At 39.5% G+C, this 9,362-nt stretch overlaps 1 protein-coding gene across 2 annotated transcripts in view; it reads left to right on the top strand.

Moving 5' to 3' along the window:
- The first annotated feature begins 122 nt into the window (after positions 1 to 122).
- The window catches only part of FAR1 (fatty acyl-CoA reductase 1), a 72,579-nt gene continuing 63,339 nt past the window's right edge, over positions 123 to 9,362 (top strand). The window contains exons 1-2 of one of the 2 annotated variants that reach the window (XM_022555640.3): positions 127 to 242; positions 1,963 to 2,060. The gene's annotated coding sequence lies outside the window, so the exon portion shown is untranslated. Of the gene's footprint in view, positions 243 to 1,962; positions 2,061 to 9,362 lie in introns of both variants that reach the window. The other variant, XM_022555641.3, reaches the window with a different exon arrangement.

Raw genomic sequence — 9,362 nt, 5'->3', positions numbered from 1 at the left:
GGAGCCAATCAGGACAAGACGTGGAAAAGAGGCGCCGCGTCAGCCAGTCACATTCCGAGGTCCGTGTCGGGGCCGGCTGACGCGAGCGCGGGCCGCAGCCAATGGGCGTGCCACCGCCCGTTCGCTCTTCAGCGGCCGGTCGGGGGCGGTGGAAGAGCGAGTGAAGGGAGCGCAACGCCGACGGCGACAGAGCCCTCTCTGGACTGCCAGGAGGAAAGCGAGGCCCGAGCCTCTGCGTCTAGGTGAGAGGCGGGGACGCCGGGCGGGAGAGGCGGGCTGCGGGTCCCTCCTCGCCTGGCCGGGGCCACGGTTCTGGGAGCCGGGGAGGCAGGCCTGGCCGAGGCGGGGGCTACACCAGCTGCCCCGCCCCCGCCCACGGCTGCGTAGAGCGGGGGGCGCCCGCTTCTGCCCGGATGGTCTCTGCGAGGCTTGGCGGGGCCACCGCCCTCTGGAGAGCCGGGACTGAGAGCGGTGCCATAGGGAGGGGCTTGGCTTGCAGACGCGGAGCCTGGGGGCGCCGCCTGGGGCGGAGAGACCGCGTAGAGGTGGCGAAGGTGGGGCGGAGTAGTTAACGGAGGAGCAGGTTTGTGCGCCTGAGGGTGGCAGTGAAAGGAGGCCTGTGATGGCAGGATTTTGGGTCTGGGGACGAAGAAAGTGATGGGAATAGGGTGATGCTCAGAAAAGGGTGCCCGGGGAGAAGGTGCGGAGCCGGGGCGTGTGGTTGGCCTCTTGGAAGTAGGCATTGATTGAGACTGGGGGGAAATCAGCTGGGAGTGAAGGGAGGACAGGCTTGGGACACGTGAATCTGGAGTAAGAGGCACTTACTAAAGCCGGAAGGTGACTGAGAGGCAGAGGTTTTAGGTGAGGTGTGGTTGGAGGCTGTTTGACTAGAAGGCGTTAGGTGGCCAGTTAGGAGAAAGTATACGAGGAGCAAACGAGGTAGGTTTATGTATGGTAACTGAAGGTGGATCTTTTATGAGTAAGTCAGCAAGAATAACTGTCGGTTTTGTCAGGTAGGAGTCAGTCAGCCAGGTCCATAGGTTCATTCACTACTCATCGATGGCCAAACTCTCAGACTTGTTAACTCTCACTGCTGAGATTGATTGTCCTCCCTCCCCAACCCTCCTCCTTCCTCCCCAACCCATCTCCCACCCGTGTGACAGTTCACCTCATTGTTTTGCCTCAGCAGCACACGAACTCATCTTCTTACAAGCCATGGCACAAATATTGTTAGCTTTTGATTGGATGGCAGTGAGGAATCGCTTAATTCTTATATCAAACAAAAGTAGAATGTGTTAGTTTAAAGACAACATCACAGGATACTTTGCGAAAACTGCAATACAGGGGAGTTTCTCAACAGTTATGTGTCATAAAAATGATGCAAGATCTCTTACAGTAACACAAGTAAGAGTGAACATAAGTACAATTCTCTTACTCTATAAGAATCAAGCATTTTGATGTAGAATTTGATTATGCATCATGCTTGTTGGGAAATTTTTCAGCCTTGGGAAGAGTTTTGTAGCTAAATAGTTTCAAAGTTCTTTTCACTTACAGGAAAGAAAAACGTGGTATCACTGCTACTACCTTTCTGTTTAAAGCTTTGGAAGTTTTATTTGCGGGGTATGGGCAGAGGTTGGGGGCAGGGAAAAGATAGTAGAAAAGAAAATGGTCCATTACTACATTTCCATTGGATTTAAACAGGAGGAGGTGATACAACTGAGGTATTATTTCTGCCTGAGGATAGGACAGAAGGATTGTGAAGAGTTAAGTGCTTCTTTACCAACATGAAGTAGCATAGTGTTAAGGACAAAACCCAAAGAGGGCATTTGTCATATAGGATGTTTCCTAATTAACCAAATCAACAAAGCATTATAGGTAATGGACCATTCTTTAGGATGTAGAAATAGTTTTGTGGAAGTAATTTCTTGGTAATGCTATTCACTGATCACATTTTACTCTTAGTATAACAGAGTACCTAAGTGCTGAGGGGCTGAGGCGACTCGGAGCAGAGAAGTAATCTGAGTGGTGTGGAGTTAATCAGGGAAAGTTTCCTGGAAGAGGTGAGTGTTGAGCCATCTTTTGAACTAGGAGTTGGGACATGGGTTATTGCAAGATAAGAGGATGGCATTCCAGTAGTATGGACATGTTATAAGCAACTGTGGACAAGAGTGACAAATTAAAAATGGTTTTTAAGGAGGATTGAAGATTTGAATGAAGATTTTTTTTTTAATAAATTTTATTTATTTATTTTTGGCTGAGTTGGGTCTTCGTTGCTGCGCGCAGGCTTTCTCTAGTTGTGGTGCGCTGGGGCTACTCTTCTTTGTGATGCATGGGCTTCTCATTGCGGTGGCTTCTCTTGTTGTGGAGCACCGGCTATAGGTGTGCAGGCTTCAGTAGTTGTGGCACGCGGGCTCTAGAGCGCAGGCTCAGTAGTTGCTTGAGGCACACGGGCTTAGTTGCTCCGCAGCATGTGGGATCTTCCCGGACCAGGTTTCGAACATGTGTCCCCTGCATTGGCAGGTGGATTCTTAACCACTGTGCCACCAGGGAAGCCCATGAATGAAGATATAAAGGTGTAGAAATCAACTAAGTCTGTTGTTATAGCTTAGTTGATAAATGATGGTTTTGTATGGTGGCTAGGAGAGAAAAATTAGAATAGTTGATGATGGATTGGAGATAAGTAGTGAAGAGTACAAAAATGTTTTTTGATAGTTATGATAAGAGGAATATGGTGAAAGTAAATTAGGTTATTGAGAGGTAGATTTGGTGTTCAACCGTATATAATAATAAATATTTTTGATTCCTGTACTAGATTATGTTGATAATAATAGCAAAATTTATTGGGTGCAACTTTGTGCCAGAAACTGTTTTGAGCTTTCCAAGCATCATCTTCCTTTGATTATCCCTACTTTATAAATGAGAGAACTGAGGTTCAGAAAGATTTAATTTAACCAAGGTAACACAACTAGTAGGTGGCAGGTCAGGGTTGGCAAAGTCAGTAAGTAAACGTGAATTGAGCATCTGCTTCATGCCAGGCATTGTGTTATTAAGTGCTAGGGATTCAAGGTTGACAAGCAAATTCAAAGTCAGGACTGAGCCATGTTTTAGAGATTGTCAGGAGTTAACAGAAGAGAGCCAGTGAAGAAATAGAAGATTAGTTGGAGAGACTTTTGTAGACACTGAGGAATATACTGTTTAGGGAAACTTAGGATAGAGTTTTAAGAAAGAGGAAGTGATCATCAGCAAAATATGTAGAGACTCAGAAGAGGAAAGATTGAGAAGAAACCATTGAGTTAAGTAAGGAAAAACAATGTGAATTTGGTCTCAAGAAAGCCATGATGAAGATACTAACATACGGACTGGTAGTTAATTGTGTTTAGTGGCAAGTGCTCTGTACAAATTTAAAGTTTGGTATGATCATAATTATGGTCAAATTCATAGGAAAGATGTTGGTATGTCCTTTTGTAATATTTTAGTTATTGGCTGGTAAGATCATGGGTAGTTTAAAAATGCTGGTACTTCTTGTATTTTTCCAAGTTTAAAAAAAAGCATTGTTATTTTTATCATTAGTGGGGAAAAATCATTCAACTAAAATGAACTAATAGTGAGAGAATATGTGGGTGGTCTAGTCTGTACTATGTTTGGGGTAGGAGAGAAGATGGTCTTATTTCAGTGTCTACTGCATATGAGCCACTTTGCTAGGCACAGTCCCATCTTGGCAATGACTTGTTATTGTTGGAAACAACCTGAAACTACATTTGCTTAATCTGAGGGATCAGGTTACTAAAGCATCCTGAATCATGGAGATATGGTCTTGGCTTTTCTGAACATTGTTTAATAAATGAATTTAAGGTTAAAAAAAACCAAACCAGTCGTACTTTGAGTCATTTTAAATGTGTCTTTTTGGCCTTATACCCTTCTCTCCTCCCACACGTAGGCTTGTAGTTCCTCTCTTCAGTGGGTTTGTATTGGGCTTAGAGTCTCAGTTCAGTAAGGCAACATGAAAGTGCTGAGTTTACATATAACAAGTTTAACTTAAACACTTAAAATTTGTCATTGTTTTCTGTTCCCAGTTTGAAGAAGAAAAGAGAGAAATTTCAAGAAAATAAGCTTTTCTTATCAAGTAATTATTCCAAAGCAAATTAGTAGTATTTGCCCTAGGGTTAATACAGATTTATTCCAATCTTATAAGTCAAGAATGGGACGTAGTTTTTAGTTTTAATTTCATTTGGTCCATAGGAATTGTGGAAGGAAACTTAACATTTCATCTAGGCACTGTACTATGTTCCTTAAATAAATTATTACATTTAATTCTCAGGCAATTATCTAAGGTGGTTATCTTATTTTATGAAGAGAATGAGATTTGGAGAAATTAGTAACTTTCCAAAGGCCAGAGAGCTAAGTGGCAGAGCTGGAGATTCCAGTTTGCTTTCTCTGACTCCAGAGCTCATGCATATGAGATGTATGGCAAAAAGGACTTGTTTATTAATACAGACAACTGAAAAAAATGCCACATAGCCTTAGGTATTTAGTAACTATTCGTTACTTTAGAAGATGGGACTCTTGCTCTGTGTGTTTGTGCCTGTGACATGGGGTCTTAAATGATAGTGATTTTTGTGTCTTATAGGGTACGTTATATTTCATTGCTTTAGAGGTGTGTTTTCACATTTTAATATTTTTTGAAATGAAGATTTTACAGTGTCTATATTTTTTAAAAAATGTTTACAAAATGGATACTATGTCTTAAAGTCAGGTGTGTCTCAGAATTAAGGAAGTGTGGTATGTGCATATAGTATTCATGTATAACTGTCTTAGCAGTTTGTTTGCATTTTCTACCCAGCCTCCTCCCTTTACTTAGTGTATTGCTTTTTTTTTTTAGTATGGTAGAATACAGAATTGAAGTGTATATTAATAATAAAATAGTCATTCTCTTTCGGTAGTGAATATTATGGGGTAGGAGAAAGTTTTTTATGTAGAAAATTCACATTGCACTGTGAATGAGCAGGTCTGAATTTTACTTTTGGTTTTGTTAGCAACTTGATGTGTAACTTGAGGCAAGTCAGTTCCCCTCTCTGAGCTTTAGTTTCCTCATCTGTAGAATAGAGTGGGGAGGGGAACTTTTAGACCTGTCTAGCTTAAAGAAACTGTATGCCTTCTTTCTAATTAAAAATGTGAATGCCTTAGAGCCCTTTCTTAAAATACTGTATTTGTTGCTTTTTACTATTTTTTCTTTCCCTTCATCTCCCTGTCTTCCCTCCCTGCCCTTTTTCCCATGGATCCTTGAGGGTATTGTCAGATTCTTAATTTATTAGAGAGTATGAATTACTTTTTATATCCTCCATTTATCAAGACAGGATATCTGAGAAAAGTAGGTAACCAGTAAGTAGTGAATGAATGAATATGTTTTATCTGGGTTAATAAAAGAATTGTTTAAATAAAATACCATCAAAGAGTTGTTGAAGTTTCATTGAAGGATAGTACTGCTGCCTTTCACATAAAGAATGAAATGTGTTTAGCAAAGTAACTGCTCTCTACTGGGCAGATGTACAAAGAGGAAAGCTCCTGCACCTGTCTTTAAGAAGCTCTCTGTTCTAATAGGCGAGGCCAATGTCTTTAAACTTTGTATTATGGAAAATTGCAAACATAAAAATATAATAATATGCATATCACCAGCTTTAACATTTTTCAACTTGTGGTCAATCTTGTTTTATCTGTATCTCCACCCACTCCCCTTCCCCTTCTTAATTCTGAAACAAGTCCCTAGACATTTTTACCTGTTATTACCATACAATGCAACAATAGACATGCTAATCTAAGTGAAGTGGAAATTTCTTCGTATAAATATATTTGAGACTTGTATATTATACTGTTCTGAGCAAGAGAAATTAGATATAATAATCTACTGTAGGACAGGGATAAGTAGTTGGAGAGACTGAATATACATGTATAAAGCAGAATGTAGCAACGTAAGATCATATGCCAGTATTAGAGATTCTAAGTGGGAAATGACATTGGTGGAGTGTGTGTATGTATGTGTGCGTGTGTTTAAGTTTTAACTGTTTGACAGTTTTAAGATTACTTTGAGATATCTAGTCTAGATCATTCTTGTTCTTTATGGAATTTTGCTGCCATGTGGCATGGCAGCCACATGAGAAATCCTTCTTGAATGTAAGGAATTCTTACCACTATATCTTATTATTTTGGAGTATTGACTTAAAAACTTTGAACTATTAACTGAGAATTAAAATCTTAAAATATACCCATAATGCAGAGTCTTAGTCAAAGGTCATAAACTTCTTTGAGCATCTCAAAGCTTTGTGCTATCTCTTCTCCTCAGAAAAAATATACATATACACTTAGTTTTTCTAATAATTTCAGGAGGCTGATAATAAGACTTTCAAAACCCATTCAGATATCTTTGAAGGTTTACAGATTCTGGTTTAATAATCCATTCTTTAATGTATAGGCAGATAGCATACTGCTAAAATTCAACTTTATTTATTTCTTTGTGCTTTTCACCTTCTACATACAAGTGTTTTTGTTTTTTTTAACTTTAAACAATTTTTATTATACAAACGTTGTCACATAATTGGATATTGCTCTACTCTGTACACAATTATTCTTACTCTCCACAGAAAGGCTGCTTCTTAACTTCTCATCTGTTGATGGCAATCACTAAAATCCTGATTTTAATAGAATAGTAGTAAAAATGCCTCAGTGATTTAAGTTGAAAGCAGTACATTGGCACATGGCTCTTATACTCATTTACCAGGAATGTGTAAATGTCTTTATTCAAAAATACAAAATAAGTCATCTGTAGGTATGGACAATGACAGCAGTAAACCATTCTATGTTGTCAACTGAAACCAGTAACTGATGGTTATAGTGATTTTCTTAAACATCAGCCAGGCTTTTCTTCATCATCTCCTTCAAATGACCTCTCTTAAAGTTATTGGTGAGGAACGCTGCCTTAAGCTTCCTTTCACATCTCATTAATGATGGTAAAACACTATTCTAGGAATTAGGACATGCCACCTCCCATCCCACCTCCCATCCCACCCATTCCGCCCATTCCAGGATCCTTCTCTTCTTTTCTCTTCTTTAGGAATTTCTGTGACTACGACTTCTACTGTAGTTAACAGAGGGGCCACTCCAGCAGCATCCAGTAATGCACTTCTTACAACCTTAGTTGGATCGGTGATTCCTTTTTCCACCATATTCACAAAATCTCCAAGCATAGCGTCATAACCAACTTCTGAAGAACTTTGCAAAATTTTCTCAACTATCAGTGATCCTTCGACACCTGCATTCTTAGCAGTGGTCATTGCAGGAATTTTGAGTCAAACAAGTGTTTTTCATTATTGAGTGAAATTATAAAATTCATTATGCAAATGCCTAATTTTTTAAAAGACCAATTCTTAATTGCATTCTTGGGAGAAAACAAGCTGTAGCCAGTTTGAATATGTAGGAATGATTTTACCAAAGATTTTGGAATAAGTGTATGGAACTTTATATAATGGCTGCTATCCATCCTGAATTAAGATGAAGTAGAATATGATTTAAGAATGAATAAATACATAAATACCACTTTTTCAGAGGTAAAGGAAAATCTTCTTTGACCTCTCTTGCCCTTAAATAGTTAAGATCTGTGGAGGAAAGGATCTGTTAAAGTATTTTGAGGTTCACATTTGTGTTAAAACAACTCCTAGATATGATACACAGAGGCTTAGAAACATGTATTGGTCTGACAGAGGATTGATTCTCTGTAGAGCCCTGAGATCATAAGTGTTTATTGTCCATCTAGTTTGAAGGATGGGCCTAAATATATTCCTTAGAAGTATGGTTTTTTTTTAACATCTTTATTGGAGTATAATTGCTTTACAATGGTTTGTTAGTTTCTGCTGTATAACAAAATGAATCAGCTGTATGTATGCATATATCCCCATATCCCCTCCCTCTTGCGTCTGCCTCCCACCCTCCCTATCCCACCCCTGTAGGTGGTCACAAAGCACTGAGCTGATCTCCCCTTGCGATGCGCCTGCTTCCCACGAGCTATCGATTTTACATTTGGTAGTGTATATATGTCAGTGCTACTCTTTCACTTTGTCCCAGCTTACCCTTCCCCCTCCTCGTGTCCTCAAGTCCATTCTCTACATCTGCGTCTTTATTCCTGTCCTGCCCCTGGGTTCATCAGAACCATTTTTTTTTTTTTTAGATTCCATATATATGTGTTAGCATACGGTATTTGTTTTTCTTTTTTTGACTTACTTCATTCTGTATGACAGACTGTAGGTCCATCTACCTCACTACAAATAACTCAATTTCGTTTCTTTTTATGGCTGAGTAATATTCCATTGTATATATGTGCCACATCTTCTTTATCCATTCATTTGTCAGTGGACACTTAGGTCGCTTCCATGTCCTGGCTATTGTAAATAGTGCTGCAGTGAACATTGTGGTACATGACTCTTTGAATTATGGTTTTCTCAGGGTATATGCCCAGTAGTAGGATTGCTGGGTCGTGTGGTAGTTCTATTTTTAGTTTTTTAAGGAACCTCCATACTGTTCTTCATAGTGGCTGTATCAATTTACATTCCCACCAACAGTGCAAGAGGGTTCCCTTTTCTCCACACTCTCTTCAGCATTTATTGTTTGAGGATTTTTTTTTTTTTGATGATGGCCATTCTGACCGGTGTGAGGTGAGAAGTATGGGGTTTTAAAAATTTGTGGATTGTACCTAAAATATAATCATAATAATGGTTATTAGCATAAGCAGAATCCTTAGGAGATAGGAACAGATCAGTTAGCTGCTAAATGAGACATTTGACTGCAGAGCAGAGCATAGGTTATTTGAAGATCAGTGAATATTAGGTGTATGGCTTTAAAGTGATAACCTTGTGACCCATTGGAGTTAATAATTTTCTGAGTATCTAATGTATTACTAGGAAATAACTTATTCTAATATACAGTAATACATAGACTTTGAGAGCTAGAAGAGGATTTATCCATCAGTGATTTAGCCTCCCCTTCAGTGAATTTTATGACTGATCAGAGCAATTAATTGACTTGCCCAAGGTCACGTGGTTAGTGGCAGTCACAACAGTGTAGTCTGTTGCTCTTATTTATCTTGGCTGCCTTTTCTTTCTGGATCTCAGTTTCTGGAGAAGGAAATATCTTGACAGAGTTTTTAGCATTGTGACTTTGATTCTCAGTTGATAAATTGACTAAGAATTCGCTGGGCTTCTTAGATGCGTTAAGTCAGTTTCAGAGCTGGAAAGAGATTCTAAGAATCCACAAAGTCATCAAACACTTCCCTCCTGTTTTCTGTACCTTTCTATGCTTGACAGCATTTTGTTTGTTGC

Source organism: Delphinapterus leucas, chromosome 7 (assembly GCF_059928025.1).
Source record: "Delphinapterus leucas isolate spDelLeu-1000000601 "Yukka" chromosome 7, BTC_Dleu_Yukka2, whole genome shotgun sequence".
Taxonomy (NCBI): Eukaryota; Metazoa; Chordata; class Mammalia; order Artiodactyla; family Monodontidae; genus Delphinapterus; species Delphinapterus leucas.
This window is presented reverse-complemented; position numbering and strand designations above follow the sequence as displayed.